Here is a 13,007-nt window from a genome sequence, read left to right on the forward strand (position 1 = left end):
TATTAATAGTCTTCCCCCAAATCCTATGCTTTAAAGACAATAAGCCTTTTTTTTTTTTTTGAAATTCACTCACACAAATGAATACCCAACTGCAACCAATAAAAGTAAAGAAGTATATTACTCACTGAATCACTCATTTACTAAACATACTGGTGTGCTGCATATTAGATGCCAGATACTCTGCCTTTATACGTCCTTCTTTCTTTTATGGTAAGGAAAATTGTACAAGGGAATTCTTTCATGCACAAAATAAAATGGGGGGGTAGGCTATAGTTTGTGGGTAAGTATAACTGAGTAAAACAAAATAAAGTGATTGAAATAAAAAGAAGAAAGACATTTGGATTAGATTAGAATATATCAGTATGATTATAGGCTACTTTTATTAAGGGCTTACAATGTGCCAAAGACCATGTTAGGGAGTTTCACATACTGCCTTTAATCCACCCGACAATCCTACGATACAGATACTATTCTTTCCCCATTTTATAAATGGATGATGACATTGGGGTTGAGAGACACGAAATACCTCGGGAAGGAGTAGGATACTCTGTTCAACGTTGTGAAGTCTAGAGTCAGGCTACTTGATTTAAATCTTAATTTTAGTTCTTTCCCAGCACTTGAGCCAAGTTTTCTTTAATTCTCAGTGCCTTCTCTGTAGAGAATGCAGACAATGATAGTACCTGCTTCACAGGGTCACTATACGGATTGAATAAGGGAATCCATGTCAATAGCTGAAAGGAATATCCTGCGTGATAGTGAAGGTCATTACCTGTTAGTGATTATTGCTGGAGCTCAAGTGTAAGTAGGGAGCCAGGATAAGCAAGAGTGAAGCCTTTATCTTCCTATTGTCAAGGGCCAAAACAGGTACACAGTAGTAAAGAATGTGAACCTGCCATGGCAACTCTTTATGATATGGTTAATACTATTTTAATAATATAAATATACATTACATTATAACACAAACACACATGCTACAACATACATCATTTATAGAATATATGTTATTAGAGATAATATTTTTAAATTTTAATTCCAGTGCAGTTAACACACCATGTTATATTAGTTGCAGATGTACAATACAGCGATTCAACACTTCTGTACAACACCCAGTGCTCATTACAACAAATGCCTTCCTTAATGCCCATCACGTGTTTCATCCATCTCCTGCTCACCTCCCTTCTGGTAACCATCAGTTTGTTCTCTACAGTTAAAAGTCTGTTTCTTGGTTTCCCTCTCTTTTTCTTTTGCTTGTTTGTTCTGTTTCTTAAATTCTACATATGAGTGAAATCATACAAATCACATTTGCCTTTCTCTGATGGACTTATTTTGCTTAGCATTATACTCTCTAGCTCCAAACACATCATTGCAAATGGCAAAATTCAATTCTTTTTTTATGGTCGAGTAATATTCCATTGTGTAGTGTGTGTGTGTGTGTGTGTATACACACATCTATTTTATCCATTCATCTGTTGATGGACAGCCATGGCTCTTCCATAATTTGGCTATTGTAAATACTGCTGCTATAAACATAGGGGTGCATGCATCCCTTTGAATTAGTGCTTTTGTATTTTTTGGGTAAATACCTGGTAGCACAATTATTGCATTGTAGGTTAGTTCTAAGTTTTTGAGGAACCTCCATACTATTTTCCAGAGTGGCTGCATCCGTTTGCATTCCCACTGACTGTGCAAGAGGGCTCCTTTTTTCTCCATATCCTCACCGATATTACAGTGAATATTTAAAAAGTAAACTAGATAAGTATACTAATATACTAGTGCATCCTCTAAGTCATGCCTCATACTTTGGAACATCTGTTTTAGATGCTTCTGAAAGAACTAACTGAAGAACATTATGTTTCTTAATTGCACCCAAGAGGTATGAGATGAGAAGGAGATACATTAATGGACAAAATAACTTATCGGTTAATTTACAGGAGAAGGAATTTTATATAAGCTCTGATTGTATGTAAACAATATGTATTTTGAAATCTATAATGCATTTATATATATTGTATAAAATGCATCTGCATGCATGAGTCAAGGATTACCATGCAGCCTGGACTGATGTTCCAGCCTGACACTAACCTTAGGCTCTCACAACAATATTTCCTTGAAACACTAACTTTAAGATGATTTGGAAACATTAGACCCGTATTGTTTGTTGTATAGAACTGTATCTGCTTTGGGGAAGCTGTGAATTGGAATATAACCTATGGTCTAGATGACTAAAAATGGTGTAAAAGATGGAAAGGAAATACAGGCTGTGACTTCTCTTTAAAGTGACCTGTGCAGACCTTGGTGTTCACCCCTGGCAGCCTTTCCCTGTGTGGGTAAGAGTTAAAAGAAGCAACGTGTGCAGGCAGCATGCAATGCTTGTTCATGGATAATGAATCGTGATGCTGTATCTGCTCTGTTTGACTTGTATCCTGCTATAAAGTCAGGTAAACAAAGTATTAGATAAAGGCCTATTTGTGTTTCGTGAGTTCTAACCCATAATGACATCTATGGTGACGGATAATGTATTTGTGTGTGCTGGTTTGAGTGTGTGTGTGTGTGTGTGTGAGAGAGAGAGAGAGAGAGAGAGCGCTGATATCACAAACGTAATTCCAGGTCTATAATATATAATCTAATAATGCTTTCAACTTATCTTTTCTAGCATTTATAAGGAAGTTTATACTAAACAGTTTATTTTTATTGGATTATTTTCTAGTCACAAGTACATGTAAAAAATATTTTACAGCTTCAACTTGCAGCAACTAACAGCCTCTAGATTCTGAAGTCAATGGAAATAACAGCCATCATATTTTTTAAAAATCTCTAAAATTGAGCTATGAACTCATTTATACCTGACCACAAATAGGGTTCACATATCAACACAGAAATCCAGGTAACTTTCAACTGAGATTGTTAGTTTCCTTCTCAGACTCCCAACCCATGCCTTCCTGGTTCTAGAGGTAGAACAATTCCAGACAGCAAATAGTTCAATGGGTAAGATTTGACTAATATTTGAAAAAATTAAATGATAGCTCATAATGAGATTGTGGGGCACGAGTAGTTTTCAGGTTAGTTATGACATCTGCATTGGGTATATTCTCACAGACCTTGTGCTTCCTACCATCATACCACTTGCCTTATACTCTGCTATTTACACTGACCTCCCTCACTGAGCTTTGATTTCTGGATAAGCTGGATTCTTACACATGACAGGCTTTCAATAAATATCTGGTGAATGAAAGATAAACAATTTCAAAATTTAAGATTCTTTTTTTTTTCAATTTAAGAGTGTCCAGAGTAGTCAACATAATGTAATTTTATCCTCAAGTTAAATAGCTTTACTTAGCAGGCAAAGATATTAGTTGATTGGACTATAATGGCATATACAAATGAGAAAGTTTGAATGGCAAAAAAAAAAAAAAATCACCTAAAAGCAAAGTCATAGGACAAATGACAAATAGTGAAAAAAATATTTGTGTCATCTCAGATAAGGACTAATTTTCCTAAAGCACAAGAAAGCTTCTGTAAAGTAATTTTAAAAAGGCCACCAAGCCAGAGAAAAAACTGGACAGAAGTTAAGGACAGTCCACACGCACAAAAAAACCATAAATGGACTTTAAACATACATATAGAAGCTAAACTTTGTTGTAATGAGAGATCCAAAAATTTCATCTATTGCACTGACAAAAATCCAAGTCTGAAACAGACTATGTTGCCAAGGTTGTGGAAAATACACAATTATATACCGCCAGTGGGATAAACAAACTGGTGTACCCCTTGTGGAAGACAATTTGGCAATATCTACAAAATGCATGTAACCTTATACCCAGAATTTTGCTGCTAGGAATTCATCTTGTAGATGTATTTACGTAAGTAAAATCAACACTTGGTAATGGTAGGGCAGATGGTGGATGGGGTGGAAGATTTTCACTACAGTTTCAAATTGTTGCAAAATATAAATGTATCACCTTCACAGAGAAATAAGTTAATTTAGAAAGTAAAACTACCAGCTTTTCTTCCTGCCAAAAATAATGGTAAGGATATATATTTTAATAACAAATCATTATTAATAGGATGTAACACATTGAAAGCCACCAGTCCAAAATCGTGATTATTTCCCTATGACAATATCACTTCGTTAAGGGTAGGGTAGTATTTGAGACCTTCTGACCTATAATTTTGTGATTCTCCACACCTTCAAAAGAGTCTTCAGGTATTGATGGCTTCTACATAGTTCATGGAAAACGATAACGTGAATAATTTAAGTATGTAGAATATGAACAGGTTTCATGTCAGTTTTTATGTGTCTTAAAATTATTTACTATTACATTTACTACTTCATATTCTTATCACAATATGTACGCAGTTTAATAGTAAAATGCATCATTTTCCCAATAATCTTTTTAAGTATTATGGAACCATACTCTTCATATGACATGTTCCCTGTGGTGAAAGCAAAAAATTGAACAAGTTCAGTTCTCTTATGAGTTAATTTAGTATCTAACAAAATCTTGACCTAATTTCACACAAGATTAGCTTCCCTTTTTTCAACTTCTGAATTTTAATTTCAAATGTGCAGAAAATTTAATAATAAGATAAACAGAGGTGTCTGTTTTAGAAATAAACAGATATTAAATACTTAACTTCATATCTTACACCAAAAACATTCTGGAGAAATTAAAGTGTTAAGTGTAAAAAAATTAACAGAACTAGAATAAAATATTGGTGTGAGGAAGCCTCTTAGAAGCAGAAAGTAATGTGATTTAACTCTTAAGGATAATATTTGTATTGCTCATTCAAAATTAAGGCCAATTAGCAGAATTACAAACAAAGGACAGCTGGAACTACTTGCAACATCTATCAGACAATGGGTTATAATCTTTCATATAAAAAGATCTTTCAGTAAATGGAATGAAATGGAGATTCTATTGGAAAACTCGATAAAGAATATAAACAGGAATTGGACAAAAAATGCAAACAGCTAATAAACAAAAGTCCAACCACTAAGTAATCAGTGAAATGCAAATTAAAACAGCAATAATAAACCATCATAAGCCTATTATATTGGCTTTTGTCAAAGTTAATTATTAAAGTTCTAGAAAATAAGCAATCTTATGATGTTGTTGGAGGATAAATTTTTACATTTGTAGGGAGTAATTTGATAATTCAAACCAAAAAGCAAGACTTCTACCCTGAAAACTACCAATATGCCTGAGAGATTAAGGAAAGCCTAAAAAAATAAAGGAGTATACCTTATTCCTCTATTGGGAGAAACCAACTGGAAGATCCTATATTGTAAAGATATCAACTCTCTTCAAGTAATCTGTAAATTCAGTGCAAGTTCTATTAAAATCACAACAGCTAGTTTTTACTAGAAAGTAACATACCAATTCTAAGATTTATATGCAAATACCAAGGACCAAGAATATTCAATGCAATGTTGAAGAACAACCAAGTTTAAGAATGTTTACTACCAGGTATCATTATTTAATATAATTAATTCTGTGTGGTATTGCTGTGAGAATAGACCATATATACTTGATTTATGACAATAGTGCCACTTTAGTTAAAGTAGAGAGTGGATGATCTAGAAAAACATATACTCTATAAGTGTGTGAAGTCAGAAGCAAGCTTATCCTTGGTGAGGGGGTAGTTAGGAAAGGGTTAATACCTGGGCACAAGCATGAAGGAAACTCCTAGGGTAATGTTCTAATTCCTGATCTGGGTGTTAGCAGCATGGTATGTTAACTTCTAAAAAATCCATCAACTTCTATTCTTATGATCTGTATACTTTCCTATGTGTCTCTTATCCTCCAATTTAAAAGAGTATATGAAAATATTTTAAAAGCCTTAGGGTAAGTACCTAGTAGTGCAATTACTGGAACATATGGTAGTTCTATTTTTAACTTTTTAAGGAACCTCCATGCCGTTTTGCATAATACACCAGTTTGCATTCCCACTAACAGTGTAAGAGGGTTCCGCTTTCTCCACACTACTAGGTATTTACCCAAAGGATACAAAAATACTGATTTGAAGGGATACATGCACCCCAGTGTTTATAGCACCAATACCACCAAAAGCCAAATCACGGAAAGAGCCCAAATGTCCATGAACTGATGGATAAATATGTGATATATACATACAACGGAACGTTGCTCAGCCATAAGAAGGAATGAACTCTTGCATTTGCAATGACGTGGGTGAAGCTAGACTATATTATTCTAAGTGAAATAAGTCAGAGAAAGACAAATATGATTTCACTCATATGTAGAATTTAAGAAACAAAACAGATGAACATAGGGAAAAAAGAAGAGGGTTAAATGAGAAAAGAGACATCTAACTCTAGAGAACAAACTGAGGGTTACTGGATGGGAAGTGGGTGGGGGGATGGGCTAAATGGGTGGTGGGTGTAAGGGAGGGCACTTGTGATCAGCACTGGTATGGTATATAAGTGATGAATCACGAAACTCTGCACCTGAAATTAATATTACACTATATGTTAGCTAACTGGAATTTAAATAAAAACTTGAAAGGAGAAAAAAAAGTATTCATTCCATTCAACTGCAAAATTTTACTTCCATGAATTTTCCTAGGGGAATATCAGGGATATACACAGAGACATGTGACAAGAATACCCAATTCTGTCATTTATGCTAGTGAAAAACTGAAACAAAATCCCTCCAATGGAATAAATTACATCCATATAATGGAATACTTTGCACCCTTTAAAGTGCACACTATGAAAAACATTCTATTTTGAAAATATTCATGACATGTTAATTGGTAAAAGGTAAGTTATACGCCACACATAAATTAGGTCTTTGATTTTCTGCATATATTTGGCATATCAGTATCTATCCTTATTTTTTAAATGATCGGAAATACATGAAATTATTAACCATGATTTTGGGGGTGTGTTATCAATTAAAGATTATTTTTATGTAATTGTTCATATATTTTGGCATTTTCTAAAGTTACTACACAGAAAGAGTATTATTTTGTATGTTTTAAATGTTAAATAAAAATAAATAAATGGATAATACTGATTAGGTGGCTGGTTATCCCTCTAAAATATCTGCTACAATAAAATTACCATTTTGACTTAGATTTTCAACATGCTTTAGAGTATGACAGGTTTTACTTACATTAGCTCCCCTAATCTCACTCATAATCCTATGAAATATATATTTTTTGCTACAACTGACAAATGAGAAAATTAAGGTTCACAACTCTAAATAATATTCCTAAAGTTACTAGTAAGTGGAAAAAAATGTAATATTAAACATCTGGGTTTTCCTGACTCCAAATTCTAACTTTCCTTTTCTCTTACCTGCCAAAACATTCTTTCTCTGATTTTTCAAAATCTAATTTATTACTTGATAAGTGGAGTATTGAAATCCATACTTTTCAAAAGCTTTTAATATTTATGGGAACAATGTATATCCTTAATGCTCATTACTATTAATGAGATGTACACATTTAGAAGTCAACTTTAATACGACCAATACAAATGAAATGCTTGTATATAAACATACTGAAGACCAAAAAAAATGCTATTTGACATTTGTTAATTCAAGACTATCATATAGGGATGGCAAGGTAAATAAGGATGCTTATTAAATAAATTTTTGGATGATGATTAATCCAAAACCATGATTAAATGATCTTTATGCAATTGCAGTATCTTCTACATTTTGGTAGATTTCTCATCCATTTTAAAATAGAGACATAGACAGGTACAAAAATAGACACACAGATTAATGGAACAGAATAGGGAACCTAGAAATGGACCCACAAATCTATGGTCAGCTAGTCTTTGACAAAGTTGGAAAGACTATCTAATGGAAAAAAGACATTCTGACAAATGGCCTTGGGAAAACTGGACAGCAAAATGCAGAAGAATGAAACTGGACCACTTTCTTACACCATATACAAAAATAAATTCAAAATGGATGAAACACCTAAATGTAAGACAGGACACCATCAAAATCCTAGAAGAGAAAACAGGCAGCAACCTCTTTGAGCTTGGCTGCAGCAACTTCTTACTAGGCACTTTCTGGGGGCAAGGGAAACAAAAGCAAAAATGAACTACTGGGGCCTCACCAAGATTAAAAAAAAAACAAACTTCTGCACAGAGAAGGAAACAAACAACAAAACTAAAAGACAACTGATGGGATGTGAGAAGATATTTACAAATGACATATTGGAAAAAGGGTTAGTATTCAAAATCTATAAAGAACTTAACTAACTCAACACCCCAAAAATAAATAATCCAGTTAAGAAATGGGCAGAAGACATGAATAGACATTTTTCCAAAGAAGACATCCAGATGGCTGACACGTGAAAAGATGCTCAAAATCACTCATCATCAGGGAAATACAAATTAAAACCACAAAGAGATACTACCTCACAGCTGTCAGAATGGCTAAAATTAATAACTCAGGAAATGACAGATGTTGGTGAGAATGTGGAGAAAGGGGAACCCTCTTGCACTGCTGGTGGGAATGCAAACTGGTACAGCCACTCTGGAAAACAGTATGGAGGTTCCTCAAAAAGTGAAAAATAGAACTGTCCTATGAACCAGCAATTGCACTACTAGGTATTTATCCAAAGGATACAAAAATGCTGATTCGAAGGGGCACACGGACCCCAATATTTAAAGCAGCATTATCAATAATAGCCAAAGTATGGAAAAAGCCCAAATGTCTGTCTGCTGATTAATGGATAAAGAAGAGGTGATATGTATATATATATACATACATACACACACACACACAATGGAATATTACTCAGTCATCAAAATGAATGGATGCTTGCTACTTGCGACGATGTGGATGGAGGTTGAGGGTATTATGCTAAGTAAAATAAGTCAGAAAAAGATAAATATCATATGATTTCACTCATATGTGGAATTTAAGAAACAAAACAGATGAACATAGGGGAAGGGAAGGAAAAATAAGATAAAAACAGAGAGGAAGGCAAACCACAGAAGACTCTTAACTAAAGAGAACAAACTTAGGGTTGCTGGAAGGGAGGTGGGTGGGGGGATGTGCTAAATGGGTGACAGGCATTAAGGAGGGCACTTGCTGGGATGAACACTGGATTTTGTATGTAAGTGATGGATCACTAAGTTCTACTCCTGAAAGACTACATTATACGTTATCGAACTTGAATTTAAATGAAAAATAAAAAAATAGAGACAGACAAATGTTATAATAAAAATGGTAAGATAAAAATGCAAGTTTAAATAAATAACAATTTTCATGAAAAATAAGCATTATTTCCAAAGAATTTAATGATAAATGCTGAATTCTGAACCTTTCATACTTAAAAATAGAGACGATACTTGATTGAATTTTAGCTCAATTAAAAAAAATTCCTATCTCATACAATTCCAAACTAAATACCAGGTGAATGAAATTTTGGTGTAAAAAAAAGCCATACAAATAACGAAAATATGGGTAAATGTTCTTACAATTTTGATGTAAAAGTTATAATTTTGATATTAAAACCATAAAGTGACTGCTTTAAATTCAAAACCATCTAAAACTTCCTTACATTAAAAAATCAAACAAGCAAGAGAAAAATCAAAACCAAAGGCAATCTGCCTTAAATGCTTTGACAGACACTCAAGATAAAACCACTCTCACAGATCAATAGGAAAAAGACAAATACTCAACAGAAAATAAAAATGAACAAGGATCTCAAATGGACAATTTATGAAAGAACAACTATAACTGACCTATAAGTCTATTAAAACTGTTTAACTTCACTAGAAACCACAGAAATCAAATTCAAACAGTGAGGCGTAAGGCTGCATCTATTGATTTCGCAAAGATTTTTAAAAAAAAAAAACTTCTAGTATTACAATACGGTGGTGTCATGTAAGAGCAATAGTGCAAGGATTCAGGCCCTCTCAAAAAGTGCTAGTAAGTAAGTTGAAATACCCTTCTGGGAAGGCTAGGGCTGGGAGGGGATTAGGTAGAGTTTTGCAATATATATTCAAATATAAACATATTCTCACACCTATACCAGAAATTCAACTTCTCATATTTTATTGTAAGGCAACAATGATGTGCACACATGTTAAATCACAAGAATGTTTGCCACAGCCTCACTTATAGATGCAAAACATTTGAAATTGCTTCCATGCTCACTAATAGGGTATGAGTTAAAAGTTATGGAACATCCATCCAGTTAAATACCCTGTGGACACGTGTATACTAAGTGACGTACGTGTATATTTAGTAATATGGAAAACATACATGGTGTGTCAAAAGTTTAAAAGGTTTAATTTCTGGGTAATAGGTCATCTTTTCTCAGTTGCGTTTTTTTTATTTTTAAGATTTTATCTATTTATTTGACACGCAGACTACAAGCAGGGGGACTGGGAGAAGAAGCAGCAGGCTCCCCACTGAGCAGGGAGTGCGATGTAGGGCTCGATCCCAAGACCCTGAGATCATGACCTAAGCCGAAGGCAAACACTTAACCGACTGAGCCACCCAGACACCCCTCTCATTGCATTTTTAATTTGTCTGCTATGAACATGATCTACCTTTAATCAGAAAATGGCTATTTTAAATGTAGGTATACATACATACTTGTCCTGTAGAAATCGATGATTTGTTGTAGTCCTTAAAATGCGCCAAGCATTAGTCTAAGTGCCTTTTTCTGCATATCAACATTTAGTTATAACAACACTATGACATGGGTACTATTATTATCTACATTTTATACGTGAAAAATTGACAAAGAGAGGCTAAGTGATTTGCCCAAGTTCACATAGCCAGTAAGTGATAACCAAGCTAGACTTTGAGCCCAAGAAGTCAAGCTCAGAAACGCATGCACTTTACCACTGCAGTACTTTGCCTTCCTGTCCGTTTAGCTACAGCACTTTGAGAAAACATATGAAAAGAGCACAAAAGAAAGTCTACTTTCTTTCACAGCAGTTCTCAGAATAAATTCCCTCAGTTACTTATTGGATCTTATACAATTTCTTCCTAACTTTGAAAGTATGTGGGATGACAAAGTCCTATTGTTCTTGCAACTACTAAATTCAACTTCCAAAACTGCCCCTTGTTTTATTTTCATGCTTACATCATATGACTGATTCCCAATTGTCTCCAAATTCTTTAGCCTGCCTTTTGAAAACAAAAAAATGGCCCTCCACAATCTGACCTTATCTGACCTTACTATTCACATCTTTCTAACAACAAAACTCCATTTTTGGTAAAAAATGGTGATCTCATTGTTCTGGGTGTGCCCCTTGACTGCCTTCTGTTCCTCTGTCATCGTCTACATTGCCATTAAAATGTCTTCTTTTTCCTCAGTAAAATATCTCCTTTCCTAATTGACACATATAAAACCTTTTCCATTCTTCATGTTTCGGGTAATGAAAGTGCCACCTTCTCAGAGAAGATTGCCTAATCCCTCCGGATAGAAATAATTATTCTTTCTAATAAACTCTGTAGCATTTATTATCTGTGCTACTTCATCAGTCCCTGTCAGGTACTGCTTTGTTCTTTATTTTACTAGTGTCTTTCCACTTGTATCTTCTTCCCTTCCCTTTCTCCGAAAGCTTGAAAACACACACACACACACACCCCACCACTATCAGCACACCACACACGTAACTACCATTGAATGCTTCACCTTTGTATACACTTTCTCTTACGTGGTAGAGTACTTGTTAAATGAACAATCACACACACCAATCGCTTTCTAATAGAACAGAGAAGACAGAAGGTAAAGCTGAGGATTAAAAGCAGCACTCTTCAGAGTGCTTATATTCTCACATTTGTTGCATTTCTAACTCTGCTTCTTGTTTTAGTCTATGTGTGAATAAACAAGCTCACTAGGATAGCGAGAACAGGTCTTGCCTGGCAGCTGGGCTGGTGAAATATGATTTGAGTACACCTGAATATGAAAGGGTAGAATCTAGTCAGTCAAGAAGACTAAGAAACCCAAGGAGAAGAATCAATTCTTGACATTTTCTTTTGTTATTGTTGTCAGTTATGTTGATGTCGTGAATTCTGAAGCTAGAGAAGAGACGAGATATGTATTAATTACAGCACTGGCAGAAACATTGCCTGTGCAATTAATTCAACTATTTTTCTTCCAAACACCGCCCTATATATTATCCACAAATCTACTGTTTTTTTTTTTTAAAATTGATTCAAGTCGCTCATTGTATGGCTAAGTACAAACCTTCCTTGTCAGCACCCAACCCCCACAGACTGAATGACAGCTAAATAACACTGCATTCTGAATGCACTTAAACAAATACTCCCTTGCCACCAACCAAAACAATTTTTAAAAACCTTCCAAAATTTAGTAATACCAATTGAATAATTCAAGCAGACCATTATCGTCCTTCGGATAAAATGCATGCAGTATGAAACATTTGGGGACCTCATTTCACCTTGCATATTTTTCTACCTCAATAAATTAAAGCTACTGGGGAACCAGAACTTAGGGATGATATATTTTCAGGCACAATCCTCAATTATTTTTTACAACTGGTCTCATGGTAAAGTATCTCTCAGTAGGAGGTCATTTATTTTCTCTCCCTCTGGAAATTTAATAAAAGAATAATGAATATAAAAGTGAAAAATACATTATGGTTTTATGCCACCAGACATTTAAAAATTATAAATCCATATACAATTTCGAACTGACCAATTATAATTTATTTTTGGGACAGTCACCCTCCAACTGCATAGCTATTGGGATTTTCCTTTAAAGGTAAGTGGATTTTCTTTTAAAGCATGTGGTTATTAAGTACTGTGTTTCAAGAGCTGTATTTTCTATACTGTTTTCAGTTCTACCTGAATGTAGGAGTGAAGTCTCCTGTATCAGACCATAGTGTATATTAGTTTCATTGCAAAACCACTTCATTAGCACTCTTGGATTTTGTTATTGTTGCTAAAGATCTGAAACACATAATACATAATGAGGTAAATGAACATTCCTAGGGAGATTTCAAAGTCAGTAAAATTTGATGTACAATAAATAGG

General features: G+C 34.3%; 1 protein-coding gene across 9 annotated transcripts in view; it reads right to left on the bottom strand.

The window, feature by feature from the left end:
* DMD (dystrophin) overlaps positions 1-13,007 on the bottom strand; it is a 2,070,581-nt gene that overhangs the window by 704,243 nt on the left and 1,353,331 nt on the right. The window lies entirely within an intron of this gene.

The sequence above is a fragment of the Ailuropoda melanoleuca genome, chromosome X (genome assembly GCF_002007445.2).
Source record: "Ailuropoda melanoleuca isolate Jingjing chromosome X, ASM200744v2, whole genome shotgun sequence".
NCBI lineage: Eukaryota > Metazoa > Chordata > Mammalia > Carnivora > Ursidae > Ailuropoda > Ailuropoda melanoleuca.